Source organism: Amblyomma mixtum, chromosome 2 (assembly GCF_055824585.1).
Source record: "Amblyomma mixtum isolate Tamu chromosome 2, ASM5582458v1, whole genome shotgun sequence".
Lineage (NCBI taxonomy): Eukaryota > Metazoa > Arthropoda > Arachnida > Ixodida > Ixodidae > Amblyomma > Amblyomma mixtum.
The window spans coordinates 288,586,096-288,601,615 of NC_143013.1; the positions used below are offsets into that span (position 1 = coordinate 288,586,096).

At 49.9% G+C, this 15,520-nt stretch overlaps 1 protein-coding gene across 4 annotated transcripts in view; it reads left to right on the plus strand.

The window, feature by feature from the left end:
* Positions 1–15,520, plus strand: part of LOC149364400 (uncharacterized) — a 55,402-nt gene that overhangs the window by 13,262 nt on the left and 26,620 nt on the right. For all 4 annotated transcript variants that reach the window (XM_089574335.1, XM_089574336.1, XM_089574337.1 and 1 more), the window contains 8 exons: positions 992–1,097; positions 1,363–1,550; positions 3,221–3,446; positions 5,728–5,929; positions 8,687–8,879; positions 8,941–9,137; positions 11,632–11,783; positions 13,623–13,809. The gene's annotated coding sequence lies outside the window, so the exon portion shown is untranslated. The remainder of the gene's footprint in view (positions 1–991; positions 1,098–1,362; positions 1,551–3,220; positions 3,447–5,727; positions 5,930–8,686; positions 8,880–8,940; positions 9,138–11,631; positions 11,784–13,622; positions 13,810–15,520) is intronic.

The window sequence follows — 15,520 nt, forward strand, 5'->3', positions numbered from 1 at the left end:
CTAGCTCTCATCATGCGCCTTACCGCGAATAACTAAACGCCGCATGATAATTTGTTTCATCTCCTATGGTAAAGCGCGCGCAATTTTTCAGCAGGTATCGAAGTTGCACCTATCACTGTTATTTTGTCTGGTGAATACTAAGGCGCTGGTTAAATAAACGATTGTGCGGCCGTCAAGAAGCAAGCCACAAAGAACGGGTCTGCAGCTCACGTCTTGTGGCTTCAGCTGGCATAAATGCGATAGCAGGGTCAGAAAAGTTTTCATGAAGGCCGAATTCTTGACAAGAAACACAACTCAACTCGGTCTCGAAAGCTTACTATTAATGCGAGAGCAAAAAGTGTCCGAAAATTTAGTCCTCATGATTACGTCCTTCTCTGAAGATAAATATGTGAAACTGTGATTGTGACTGATAGTGTGAGATAAAATGTTGCTATGGGAAAAATTTGGTTGATGAGGTGTAATTAAGCGCGAAAAAACGCAGAAAATAATGAGACGTCCAAATAGCCATAGACGTTGATATAGTATGTGGACGTTCTGGTTGCGCATTGCACCAACGCAGGTCGCCGCAGTGATCTCAAATTTTTTTTTAGAATCATTGTCACAAGCTCAAAGTTATGATTTTCATAAGCTTATAGTCATGGCCGTGTCATAGGTTGGCTTTGATATGATGGCACTGGTCGTGTTCTCCGACACGCAGTGAGAATTAAATGCAAAGGTTATGGATGGCCTGAAACGTACAATGCTATCGTGGAAACGTTGACAAAAGCGATGTTGACTGAGTCGCTTTGGGAAATTAAACCCCATAAACCAGACCAAACCGATGTGGAGTTTGACAGCGTTAGGTCTAGTTAAATTTTTAAGTTTGAGCCCTTCTAGACATCGATGTTACTGCATGCAGTACGAACCATTCTACTAGCTCTCCGGAATGCTTTCGAGAATGTGCGAAACTTCGTCACAAAACTTCAGCTGCTACAAAATCTTTTTTGTGCAGCAAACTCACGTCACGGAGCATCGAAGACATGGCGAGCAGCACCGACGAGTACTGCGAGCGTCAAGTGCTGTTCCGCCTGCAAGCAAACTCATCGCGGACAACGCCTGTAAGCATAGTTTTTATGGTCTCCGTCGCTGGATGATGTTGGGGGGCGGGGGGGGGGGGGGGGGGGGGGTCACGGTACAGTTTTAGCACTACTGGAGCAGGCCTGCGAGGCGCAACCACACAACGGCCATGCGCGACTTAGAAACAGCATGGTCGGAGGGACGGCCTAGGTGGTGTTCTACTTGGAGCCGTAGATTTAGCTTGAAGCATCAGTTATTCATTTGCAAAGTGGAATCATCCCCTGCCTTTCATGCGTCTGCCTCCAGCGTTCTGGCCATTGGCGCTCCTCAGCAAGGCCTTCGTCATGAGGGTTCCTGTGCCAGCTCCAGAGCGTCGCAAGCGGAGCAGAGCGGGGAGCCAAGACGAGAACAACACCTGTCAGTCGGTGGCTGCAACTGAAGCGCTACAAGGTGGAGCTGACGACAATTTCGACTGCGATGTGTCCCCCGAAAAGGTAAGTGCCCACTCCTTCCGAGAGATATTCAGTAATTCTTGAAGGGACTAGTGATGTTCTGGCGTTCTCTGCTTCCTACGTGAGGGTCCGGAAGTAGCACTGTATGCGACGCGTTTGTTGGTGTGCAGTGCACGCAGGCGTGGAACACAGTTTAGACACTGCCAGGATAGACAAGAGAGTCTTGGAAGAGAAATAAACCGATTCGGCATATTGAGATTAGTGGCAGTACTCTGCCATGTGTTGCGATTTCATTGTTGAATTGGCGGGCTTAGCTGAGCAATTCTTGGCAAAGTAGAAAACTATCTTTTTTTTGGCCAAAATATGACTAGGACAAAAAAAAATAAGATGCCTCTAGGGATCAGTGTGAGGTTGTTTTTTATATGGTTGACATAGTGACGATGCCATGCATTACTGACACTACTGCTGAACTCCTTCGCCAGTGCGAAATAGCTGCAAAATCATGTGCACGAATCACCTGATTCTTGTCTAAGGCCCAGTGTTCTCTGCACCCCACTGCCTGTGTTCTAGTCGTCGTTCCAAATGCGATTGCCAAAACTGGCTCTCTCCCGGTGTGTGGAGACCGGGGTCATGGCCATGCAACCAGCCGTTCCATGGTAGAGACGTCGTGCCCTCGATGCGGCAGCGTTGTACAACTCATGAATGTAGTCTTCAGTTATCTTATCCTGCGCTGCAGGGCTACTAAACTAGTCTGGTACACTGGTGGAATAGGGCATGTAGCCGCCGCGGTGGCTCAGTGGTTATGGTGCTCGGCTGCTGACTCGAGAGACGCGGTCTTGGTGGCTTTCCGTCACTGTACCATAGGAACTCCGTGCAGTGTAGATCTTCCATACACGGAGCGGCAGCGGCTTCGATCCCGGCCGCGACGGTCGACGCTCGATGGAGTCGAAATTCTAGAGGGCCGTATATTGTGCGATGTCAGTGCACGTTAATAAATCCCAGATTGTCGGAATTATCCGCAGCACCCCACTACGATGCCCCTCATATTCTCTGTCACTTTGGGACGTTAAAATCCCACAAACGAATGAACGTATTAATGCTGCCCGCACCACAAGTTGTGGCCTGGCACAGACCACTGTCGCTCCTTGTATTACAGCCCCTCTATGCTCGCTGGCGCGGCGGCGTTGCCAGGTGAGCTTTCACCATCCTTCAGAAAGACTAAATGCTCGATGGGAAGCCTTTCGTGGGCCTTTTTGAGTTTTGACCTACTCCCTATCGGCACTTCGGTAATGGTCATGTAGTAGGCTGGAGCGTCGAGCTTGTCGTGTCGACTGTGTGTGAGGAACTGTTTGGTATACTCGTTTAGTCTCTGCTTCCTGTGGCTTGGTTGGCGTGAGCGGCGAAAATTCTCAACTCTAGTGTTTAAGAATTAGGTTTACTATAATTTAGGAAAGGTAGTAATTGCGGGGACTGGGACGACCGTTCGCTGGATTAATTCGTAAGGACATGACATGCGCCCAAGAGACGGCGGCGTAGAATGCGGAGCCATAGTCATGGGCAATGAAGTGGGATCGTGTGCCCGAGCGCCTACCATGGGACAATGTAAGCGCCAGTTCGTTCAAACAATAGCGTTTTTCCGAGTGTGTCATCCTCTGTGCACTGAATTTCGTCACTAGTTACCACTCTTCGTGCGCGCGACCCGGCGTTCGCAGATCAGCCCCACCCTGGTGACTGCACCGACTGCTCTTCGGACCTTCACCATCATCATCGAGCGTGTGCCAGCTGCACTGCACCGCATGCAGGACTAGGGCAGGAACCCGCCCGGAACGCCGCCATGCCACTCCTCACGACCAGCCTTCAGTTCAGTCGGCGGCCGAAACTGAAACGCCGCAGAGGGCGGCAATAAAGAGCTTGGACTCTTCTCATTCACCCCAGGAGGTAATTGTTAACTCTTCTGAGACCAATCAGAAAGTTCTTTTAGGTGTGGGTGATGCTCTGACACCTCACAACCCCAGCCAGAGCGTTCGCGATCCGATGGAGGCGAAACGCATAAGGTGTCCGTGGAGCTGTGCAATAACCCCTCGGTGTGCGTTAAAGACCCCCAGGTGGTCGAAATTATGGCGGAGCCCTCCACAACGGCCCCAATTTCTGCTTTCTTTCACCTCCACCTTCCGCCCTTCCCTTACGGCCCGCTCGCGCTGTACACCTAGAAATGACATTTTCTGCGTCATTTTATGAAGGCGAAAGCCTTTAATGCCTCATACTGTCGTTAGCAGACGCGTCGGCAGCCGTGTCGACAGACGCGTCGGCAGGAATGTCGACAGACGCGTCGGCAGCCGTGGGTAGGAATGTCGACAGACGCGTCGGCAGCCGTGTCGACAGACGCGTGGGTCGATTTGTCCGCCTTTCGGCGTCACTGCTTGAAAAACTGTGCCGAGGATGGGAATCGAACCATGGCCTTCGGCATTTGAAGAGGAGACGCTACCACTCAGCCACGAAGGCTCAAGGTTCCAGCATGAATAAAGGCGCATCTAGTGAATGCATAGGTTTCATAAATAAAACAAAAGGAATAAAGTCAAGAAAATAAAAATAAAAATAAGAAAATAATGAAAAATAAAAACAATAAAATAAGGCATTAAAATAAAAACTAAAAACAAGGAGCACAAATAAAATGAAAATAAAAATTTAATAGAAGAAAAACTGCGCGCCAGGAAAAGCTTTCGCCTTGAAGCACTTTAGAGAGCCAAAGTGCCCCCTGAATTTTTCCCCGAGTAACCACTTCAGATTCATTCTTGTTTCAGGCTCGGTAATGAGTGCACAGTAGGGAGAAATATGAAGCATTGTAATGCGTGCTTGTTTAGAGATAGCAGATTATGAGAAAAGGAAAGGGGTTATGTCTGGCTTCCTATCGGTGTACATCCGAACCTATCTAGTGGAGAAGGGATGGAGTGAGATATGGAAGAGATAAAAGTCGCAACCTATCTAGTGGAGAAGGGATGGAGTGAGATATGGAAGAGATAAAAGTTGCGACTTCATCCAGGAATACAACCCCCTTCGGTTCGTTACCATGCGGTGATGCCACGCAGTACACGGACACCTTCTGCATTTCGTCTTCATCGAAACGCTGGCGCCAGTCCCGGGGATTAGAACGCTAGGTCTTATTGCCCGTAAAAGGCAAATTTTCTGGCCTATGCGCCGTTGCTTAAGGGGAAAGTCTCACTTTTTGTGCTTAGAAAGGCGGTCGCCCTGGCGGAGCTAAGCGTTGCCTCCAGCCGGAGCGCAGGACTCGAGGCACCGTTGAGCACGCCTTATTCAAATTGTTGTTTGGGGTTCGGGAGCTGTTCTGCTCTGTCCTTGAGGGCACAGCCCTGGCGTCCACGGTGTATGAGGATGCGGCGAATTTCGATCGAGGTGAAATTCTAGAGGCCCGTGTACTGTGCGGTAAGTGCAGGTTAAAGGTCCCCAGGTTGTCGAAATTATCCGGAGCCCTCCACTACTGTGTCCCTTAGAGCCAGTGTCATTTAGGGATGTTAAACCCTTCAAACGAAACAACATATTAATAACGCCTGCACAGCGAAGGACCCAGCCTAGCATAGCGCGTACGCAAAAATTATGGCCTGGCATACACCACTGTCGGCCCTTGTATAGCCCTTGTGTGCTCGCTGGCGTGGCGGGTTTACCAGGTGAGCTTTCAACGTCCTTCAGAAAGTGTTATATGCTCGATGGGAAGCTTTTGGTGCAGCTTTCAGCTTTGGCCCACTCAATATGACCACTTCGGTAGCGGTCAAGTAATAGGCTGCAGCATCGTGCTTGTCGTGGCGGCTGTTTGTGAGAAACTCTGGTATGCTCGTTTAGTCGCTGCTTCCTGTGGCTTGATTGTCGTGAGCGGCGAGAATTCCGAACTTTAGCTTTTCAGAATATCCTTTAACCATAATTTAGGCAAGGCATTAATAGCGGGAACAGTGACAACGATTCGCTCGATTGGTTGGTATGGAGATGAGCTTCCGCCCGAGAGTCGGCGGCGTAGAACGCGGAGTCGCGTGCCAAAGATAGCGTAGTCACGGGCAATGGACTTAGACCGTGTGCTCGAGCGCCTACCGTGCGACTATGCATGCGCCAATTCGTCCAATAAATAGCGCTTTGCCATGCCTTTCATCCTAAGGGCACCGCATTTCGTCAGTAGTTGTCATTCTTCGTGCACATGACTCGGCGTTCGCAGGGCAGCTCCGCCGCCTGGGTGACTGCTCGTCCCGCCTTTGTCTTCAAGCTGTGAGTGCCTGCTCCACTGCACCGTGTGGAAGCATAGGGCAGGCACGCCGCCATGGCACTCCTCACGCCCAGCTTTCAGTCGGTAGCCCAGACGGAAACGCAGCCAAAGGGCGGCACAATACAGCTTCGACTCCGATTTGCCATCCGAAGAGGTAAATGTTCAGCTCTTCTGCGACCAATCGGAATTTTCTTATTGGTGTGGGGGATGGTTTGACCTTGTCGTTCTCCCTACGAACCCAGCCGCGGCGGCCGCGCTCTGATGAAGACGAATTGGATAAGGCGTTCGTGGGGCTGTGCGATAACGGTTATTGTGCCGGCCAGTGTGCGTTTATGATTCTCAGGTGGTCGAAATTGCCGCCTTCAGTTCGACCTTTCTCCTTTCCCAAGCGGCCCTAAAAGTGACAGTTTGTGGGCCATTTTTGTTCCTAATAACCCCTTCAGATCCATTTTTGTTTCATGGTCGGCAGTGAGTGGACAGTAGGGAGAAACGCGAAATATAATAATGCGTGCTTGTTTACTCGGCTAAGAGAAAAGGAAGGGCGGGGTATCTGGCTTCCTCTCGGTGGGCACGCCGCTATAATGGAGAAGGCATGGAGTGAGAGATGGAAGAGAATAAGGTCGCGTCTTAATGCAGGAATTTTGTCCACCTTGGGTTCGTCAAAGTCCACTGATGCCACATAGTACACGGTCATCTTTTGAATTTCGCCTTCATCGTAACGCTGGCGCCGAGTCCGGGGATTAGAACACTAGCTCGTATTGGCCTTAAGACAAAGGTTCCCGGCCCATGCGCAGTTGCCTGTGGGCGTCGTCTTATGTTTGGTGCATAGAAACGTGGCCGCCGTGACCTGGATGCAACCGGAGTGCAGGACTTAATGAAACATTGTGCACGGCGCGTGAGACGCGCCTAATTAATTTCAGAGCATTATACGGCTCTGTCGCGTCAGCAAAAAGTGCCCCCAACTTTGTCCGCACGTTTATGCAATTTTTTTGATAAGTGTGTGATAGTGTAATTGTGACAGATAGTGTGTGACAAAATATTGCCGTGGGAAAAATTTCGTGGATGGGGTTTAATTATGCCATAAACGCTAAAAATGCGAAGAAATTCTTAGACGTCAAAATAGCAATGACGTCGATATATTACATCAAGGTCACAGCAGCCACAGACGTCGATATAGTATGTGGGCATTTTGCTTTTGCTTTCGCGTTGATTTATTGTGGGTCGTCGAAATGGCCCCTATTTTTTCATAGGATTGGTCTGCTTCAGGGGCTGTCCTGTTCAGTCCTTGTGGAGAAAGACCCCAATCCTTGTGGGGACAGACCCTGCGTCCACCGTGCGTGGGGCTGCTACTGCACCTTTGCTTTGTTTAAAGAAATGAGTGGTTTGAGGCAACTGACTCCTCTAGGCGAACAATTTCAGTTGCTGCAGAGAAAGCACGCTCGTGCCTCAGCCTGTGATATCAATGTTGCCGTCGCTGCACTAGAATCGCGCAACACCGCTCTAGGTATCCCTCGAGTTGCTTCCTTCGACAGCTTGTCTAGTGTTAGGTTACTGCCGTCGGCTTGAGAAACATTGCAGGTTAACTTAGTGACGACGCATGGCATTAGTGGCGCTGCTGCTGTACTCCTTCGCCAGTGGGAGAGAGTGATTCATGCCGAAGTCCAAGTGTTCTCGGCACCACTGCCCCTTTTGGAGTTGTCGGTCTAAATGCGATTGCCAGAACTGGCCTCTACTGGGGCGTGGAAGCTAGGGTTATGTCCATGCGACCGGCCGTGCCACGGTGATGTCGTGCCCTCGATTTGGCAGCTTTGTACACATGCATGTAGTCTTCTTCCTTTGTCTTCCTACGCCGCAGATGGTGCACTAGTCTGCTACCCTATGGAAATAGAGCATGTAACCGCCGCGGTGGCTCAGTGTTTATGGCACTCGGCTGCTCACCCAAAAGGCGAATTTCGACGGAGGCGAAATTCTAGAGGCCCGTGTACTTTGCGATGTCAGTGCACGTTAAAGAACCCCATATGGTCGAAATTTTCCGGAGCCTTCCACTACCGTATCCCTTAGAGACAGTGTCGCTTCAGGATGGTAAAGCCCACAAAACAAAACCAGGTATTAATAATGCCTGCACAACGAAGGACCGTGCCTAGGATAGCGCGTCCTGCGGCAACACTTGTTGTTATGCTAGTTGGTAGGACATGCTTCTGAACGAACCAGCGCAAAAAACACAACGAGCAAGAAAAAGGCTGAACACGACGGACAGGAGCGCTGATGTGTTTTTTGCGCTGGTTTGTTCAGAAGCGTCCTGCGGGCCTTTGTATAGGCCTTCTGTGCTTGCTGGCACGACGGGGTTGCCAGGTGAGGTTTCAACGTCCTTCACAACAGGTTAAATGCTCTATGAGAAGCTTTTGGCGCGGCTTTGAGCCTTGGCAAACTCCCTATGGCCACTTCGGTAGCGGTCATGCAATAGGCTGCAGCATCCTGCTTATCGTGGCGGCTGTGTGTGAGAAACTTTTTGGTATTTAGTCTCTGCTTCCTGTGGCTTGATTGGCGTGAGCGGCGAGAATCCCCAACTTCAGCGTTTCAGAATAACCCTTAACCATAACTTAGGCAGATTGGCGTGAGCGGCGAGAATTCCGAACATTAGCGTTTCAGAATAACCCTTAACCATAACATAGGCAAGGCATTACAGCGACGATTCTCCGATTGATCGGTACCGACATGGACACCGCGGCGTAGAACGCGGAGTCGCGTGACAAAGATGGCGTGGTCAAGGGCAATGGATTTGGAGTGTGTGTATGAGCGCCTACCACGCAGCAATTCGTCCGACCAATAGCGTTTTGCCGTGTCTTTCATTATGTGCACTGCATTTCTTCAGTAGTTGCCATTCTTCGTGCGCACGACTCGACGATCGCAGGGCATCCCCGCTTGTGTGACTGCTCGTCGCACCGTTGTCTTCATGCTGTGAGTGCCAGCTCCACTGCACCGTGTGGAAGACTGGGCAGGGACGCCGTCATGACACTTCTCACGCTCAGCGTTCATTCGGTGGCCGAGACTGAAGCGCAGCGAAAGGGCGGCAGGAGACATCTTTGGATTTTTCACCCGAAGAGGTAAATGTTCAGCTCTTCTGAGAACAATAGGAAGATTCTTAAATCGACGTCCGCATCGCAGGGCAACCACGCTTGTGTGACTGCTCGTCGCACCTTTGTCTTCAACCTGCGAGCGCCACCTCCACTGCACCGTGTAGAAGACTGGGTAGGGACACCGCCGTGGCAATCACGCCCTTTTTGAGTCGGTGACCGAGACTGAAGCGCAGCTGCGAAAGGGCGGCAGAATACAGCTTCGACTCCGATTTGCCACCCGAAGAGGTAAATGTTCAATCGGAAGATTTTGTTAGGTGTGGGTGATGGTTTAACCTCACGAACCCAGCAGCGGCAGCCGCTCTTCTATGGAAGTGAAACGCTTAAGGCGCCCGTGAAGCTGTGCGCTAGGATGTGTGCGCGTTCAGGATCCCCAGGTGGTCAAAAATAATCCGGAGCACTCCACAACTACAACCGCTCCAATTTCTGTATTTCACTTCCACCTTTCACCCTTTCCTCACGACCTTGTCGCGGTGTCCACCTAGCAGTGACAGTTTCTGCGCCATTTTTGTTTTCCGAATAACCACTTTCAGGCCCGTTAATGAGTGGATAATAAAGAGAAATCTGAAGTATAGAGTAATGCGCTTCGTTTACATATAGTCTGTTAGGAGAAAAAAACAAGGCGGGGGTATTTGGATTCCGCGCAGTGGACGTCCGAAACCCTCCAGTGGAGAAGGGATGGAGGGAGAGATGGCAGAGAATAAAGTCGCCTCTTTATGCAGGATTTTCGACCGCCGTGTGCTCTTTAACATTCACTGACGCCACATAGTACACGGGCATATCTCGCATTTCGCCTCCACCTAAACGCTCGCGCCAAGCCCGAGGATTAGAACGGTGGGCCTTACTGCCCTCAAGACAAAGGTTCCCGGGCTATGCGCAGTTGCCTATAGGTATCCTGCGCATCTAACTCCAGTCTGACGCGCGCGCCACTGGCGGCGGCACGCGCGTCCCTGTCAGGAAGGCGGGGACAGCCCGACAGCTCCCGCTGTGTTGCGCGCGCCGTCGCGAAACAGTTTTGCGCCTCCTTCCTAAGCATAAAAAGCACAAAACAGCAGTGGGACACATTGCTGTGTTGTAGTATGCAATAATACATATATAAATTCGTCCGGGACAAGGTTTTATGCGACATTGGGAGACGGCCCACCCGTCGCGACGGGCAACACGCGCACGCGGTTCCTGGTCAAACAATGGGCAAACCCGTGCGGAAGACGCGTACTTGCCTCATGCATTACCCCCTAGACAGGTTTTTGAGTCATGGCACATTCAACAGACGTGGAGGAAGGCTGATGGCGCTCTGGGAACCCTTCCTCTCTTCTTGCTGCCACGATTTCCAGTCATTGACTTGGCTGTCAACAATATGTGGGCTTAAAAAGGTAGGAATAACTCGCCCGCAGTCACACCTAAGCAAGAAGCCCAAACTTTGCGCTGCAAAGAATTGTTTGCCTTAGTTCCAGCTATACGCAGAATCTTTGCTCGCTTCCACTGCGCCTTGTAGTCCAGCGTCTTTTTCGACAGTAAAGGCACGTTTTCAGGGGCAACAGCAACATGCTCCTGATAAATCTTTGCCTCCACGTCTGAACGGCTGGGTGATAATTTATTTCAGTTATCGATATCCCAATGTCGAAGAGTCAGGGCACTTGTACTAAATGCGTAGAAATTAAACATACCTTGCAATGAAATTCCGCTTTTTCAGCACAAACTTTCTGCAAGAATCCTCCATGAAATAGCCAGGATACCCCTTTTTTGCAGAATCTCAGTCAAAAAGTTTTATGTTTTCCGCAGGAGTTTCAGTGCGCACAGGCACTTCTCCGCAGCTTGCATTCTGTTCTGCTTGTAAAACCTCGTTCATTAGACATCTCATACCACCAAAATACTGACGCATGTGTTGTAGCGATAATGGCCTAGCAGTTGCTGAAAAAAAGAGAAAATATGAGTGGCAGATTACGCAATGGGCACATCATTTCAAGGCGTAGTTTGAACAGGGTATTGCACATTGAACCCCGAAGGTGCGGCGAACGACAATGTTATGAAATCAGGTTTCCGCCGTTCGCTCAGAAACTGGAGTTTTCTACTTACCTTCAATGTTATGCCGTCTGGCCTTCTTTGAAAGTTCAGGGTAAGCCTTTCTAAATGCAAGAACACCCCATGCTTGCGGGTGGCTCGTTTTGGGTTGGATGTTCGAGAATTTTTTGAATGTTATTGTGATCGTTGGGGCCAAAGCCTCAGCACTGTGGAGATCAGCAGACTCTCAGCAATACTGAGGGGAAGTGGAAAAGGACAAGAACTCTACTGCAGGCTGCGCTGCAGAACTATCAGCCATCCCTATATAGAAAAAAAAAACTCATGAAAGTTATACGCAAGGACAGAGCGCAGCTATGAGAATGTGCTGCATCCGTAGGGAAGTAAAGACAATAAAATCGAGGAGGAGTGTAGTGAGGCGCGCCTTAATGGTCGCTTTCTCGCAATCATGGCGAGGGTGCGCGTGCAACAGAAGTAGATGAATGCATATTCTTTGTGACAGTTACATGCATTTGTTACGAAGTTGTAAACTTTTTGAGCCCTCGATAATTTTTCTGTCATGAATTCTCTGACTTCGTTTTTTTTTTGCTTTGAGTCGCTTTATGTTGTGCTCTGTGCGTTTTTTTCCCCCTTCTGTGTGACTCGCGCGTTTCCTCACAACTTCCGCGTGCGCCGCGTGCTGTACCTTCTGCTATCCCGGTAGCCCCCATGGCTGCGCCGCGTCTGAAGAACAGTGCGGGGAGCCAGGACCTGAAGGCCGCTGTTCACGTCCTCCTTTGTGTCGATGTCCGCGACTGAAGCGCACGAAAGGCCTGCTGTCCCTCGCAGCGGTCGCTCGCACGTGTAAACCGAACGGTGAGTACCAAGTCTCGGTGGGGGCTGTTGGCAATGCTCATAGATGTGCGTAATGGTGACTGTTGGTTGTTCTTCGCGATGTGTTTTTTGCTTTTTGGGCTGCTTTCGGCGGTGGTCATGCCACTCATCTGAGGCCGTTCTGTAACACAGGGTATGGTTCGAAGTTAGACCACAGCGCTTTGGAGAGCTTCGAGCATGATTGCCTTGCTTTGGCGTTCTGTGCGGAAATTAAAGCCTATAGCTGCTCCTGCTGATCGCATCGCCCGAACAAGCAGCTTAGGGACTGGTGGAACCTGCTTACAACACTTTCACGATGTCACTGAAGAGCATATATCCGGGAAGGACTTTGCTCTCTGCTCTAAGTAATAGTCAGCGCAGGAAGTACAACCACGTGAGGAGGGTTCGAAGGGCTCATGAAAACGAGGGACGTTTCGATTTGTACATAGTGTATATTGCTGTCCTGCCCCTGTCTTTTGTTCTAGCGCTGCCCCCGGATTACACGGATTACGTGTGAGAATGCGAAAGCATTATTACTGTCCCTGGCTGCACTGACACTGACACCTACCCGCAGGTACATACGCGAACACCCGGTACGCTGTAGGACTCACGGTTGCATCACAATTTCGATGCGAAATTTGTTTTTGAGGAAACAAAACGGCGGAGTAACTGTGTCACACTACGGTCGGCAGCGCAACCGCGCCTTAAGGGAAAATATGAGTCTTGGAAGGCACGCTATTGAAGGTACATATGTCGTCGGTTCGAATCCCTGTCGCAAGGTGGCTTCCATCTTGACTAGCACATGTAAGCTACATGCAACTAGAAATCGTGTGACACCACACGGGACGCTGTGCTTATAAACGGTTGGGTTTACAGTTTCGGTATGAACGTTGTCAGCCACTTAGCGGTTGGCCAGTGGCGAGTTTATGAAGACGAACGACATGTATCTGATTGTACAGCGAGGTGGTGCTCGTCTTTTTGTGTCGGTCGTTCGGGTGCTTGATGACGTAACTTGCTTGCATCGCTGGGGTTTTCTGTAGCATCTGCGATTACACATGCAAACACACACACGCCGCCGGCTTTTCTCGTGATGGGAGTGGTAATGCTTTCGAACTGATAAGATCCCGACAACCACAGCCGTAACTTATGGAGTGCCTTTCCAGAAAGTGGCGTGGCATGTGTGGCATGCTGCACTACCGGCCTCGCTCACTGGCGTGGCAGCGTTGTCAGGTGAACTTTCAGCGTCCTTCAGAAAAGCAAAGTGATCGACGATCGATATTTTCCCGCGGAAAATAACTCCACGAACCGAGAAACAGATTGGCCCACACCCTATCGGCACTTTGTTAAGGGTCATGTAATGCGGTTGGCATCCCGCCTGTCATGGCGGCTGTGTGTGAGACTGCTTGCGGAATGGGGCATCAATTGAAGTTCATGCAAAGGAGTAAGCGCACAAAAATTCATTTTCGCATTGCCTGTTCGCAGAGAGTCGAGAAACGTTCCGGTATGCTCGTTTAGTCTGTACTTTCGGTAGCTTGCTGCAGCTTGACGGGTGAGAACTCCGAACCTCAGCCTCACTGTAGAGCAATAGCGAGGATAGCGTTGAAGATTCTCTGTACATGAATAATTGTTGTGAATCTGACTTGTGCGCCCGTCGTGAGACGACTGCGTAGAACGCGGATCCTTGCGGCAAAGAGGACGAAGTCATGGGCAATGGAGTAGGAGCGTGCACCCGTGCGCCCACAGTGTACGCGCCTGTTTTTCCAGCCTATAGGATTTACTTCTTCATACACCGCATTTCTTCACTAGATGCCATTCTTCATGCCGGCTACCCGGCGTTCGCAGGACTGCCCGCCTGCTGTTCACGCCTCGGTATTCATCGTGTGTGTGCCAGCTTCTCTGCACCGCATGGAAGACTGGGGCAGGGACGCCGCCACGCCACTCCTAATGCCCAGCCTTGTCAGTGACTGTGACTGAAGCGCCGCAAAGCGCGGAAGACGACAGCTTCGACTCCGACCTGTCGCCGTAAAGGGTAAACCATCAGCTCTTCCCAGGCCGATTAGAAGATTCTTGTAGGCCTTGTTGATGACTTGACGTGGCCGTTCGCCTCAACTCCGACCTTTCGCCCAAAGGGGTAAACCATCAGCTCTTCCCAGGCCGATTAGAAGATTCTTGTAGGCCTTGTTGATGACTTGACGTGGCCGTTCACCTGAAGGACCCAGCCGCGGCGGCCGCGTTTCGGTGAAGATGAAACTCAGAAGGGGCCCATGAGCTGTAGGATGTCAGTGCGCGTTAATGATCCCCATGGGGTTGAAATTATTCCGGAGCACTTCTCTAAATCCCCCCTTTCTCTCTCCTTTCATTTACACCTTTCTCCCTTCCCTCGCGGTGCGGCTGAGGTGTGCACCTAAAAGTGCGAGTTACTCAGCCAGTTCCATTCCTGAATAACCACTTGTAATTCACGCCTGTTTCGGGCTAGGTAAATAATGATCAGTAAGGTGAAATAGATAATATAGTAAAGCATGCTTATTTAGTGAGAATTCGTTTTGAGAAAGGAAAAACGGGTTATCTAGCTTTCCGTTGGTGGACGTCCAAACCGCTCTAGTGGGGAAGGAATGAATGGAAGAAGGGAGCGAAATATGGGAGAGATCAAGTAAGCTCGGAGTGCAGGGCTTCTAATTGTGACCACCTTGAGCTCGTTAACGTGCACTGATGCCCCATAGTACTCGGGCGGCTTTTGAATTTCGCCTCCACCGAAACGCTGTTGTCAAGGTCGGAAATTAGTATAGTGCTTTCATAGCACTTAAGACAAAGGTGCCCGGCCAATGCGTAGTTGCCTTTGCCCGTCTTCTCACGTTTTGTCCACAGAAACGCGGCTTCCGTTGCATGGAGTGGGGGCTGTGTCCCGCCGGAGTGGGACAACGAACTAGTGTGCAGGACGGGAGACGCACGCGTGATTCATAGCATTGTTCTGGTCAAGAAAGTGCCCCCTTCATTCCTTCAGGAAAGAGTCCACGCGTACGAGGTTGCTAGAGCGCTTCTTTCTTTGAAAGTCAGATGAATTAAAGGTGCACTTAATTCTCCTTGCGTCCGCAAATGCGCAACCATTTCGAGTTCCGTTGACTCCTCTTTTACTTTAATGGTAATGTAATTAATCATTAATGGTAACTTTTTAATTTGATAATTAACTGTTTATTTATTACTATCTACAATTTACTACTAATTGATCAATCATTAATGCCTAGTTGTCGTTAAAATGAGGGATTAAACAATTTGTTTAATTAAACTACTTAGATTATCTTTTTACTGTTCATTTCTGGTCGAACTACTAGTAATTCACCAGTTCCACTAATTACTCGTAGTAATTAGCGAAATTAATTACCTTATTGATTTTGTTATCTATTAATTAGGTCATTTAAACTTTCAATTGAATCATTATTATCATTACAAATCATACTTACACGCTTACTTGATGGTCTCTCACTGGAACCCGTGGTGACACATCTTGTCCACTTGTGCCACTCATTAGGCAAGAAATGCTTTGGCGTTAATAACCTAGAGGCATATGCGCACTTAGTGGCTTGAGGCACCTCGTTGCTTTACGCGATCGGACGCAGTTCTTGCAGAGAAAGTACGCTTCTGTGTCTCAACCGGGGATATGAATGGTGGCGTCGCTACACCAGAGTCATGCATTACGCGGTTCTAGGGTGCCCTCAAAGTTGCTTCCTTCGATCGGTTGGCTA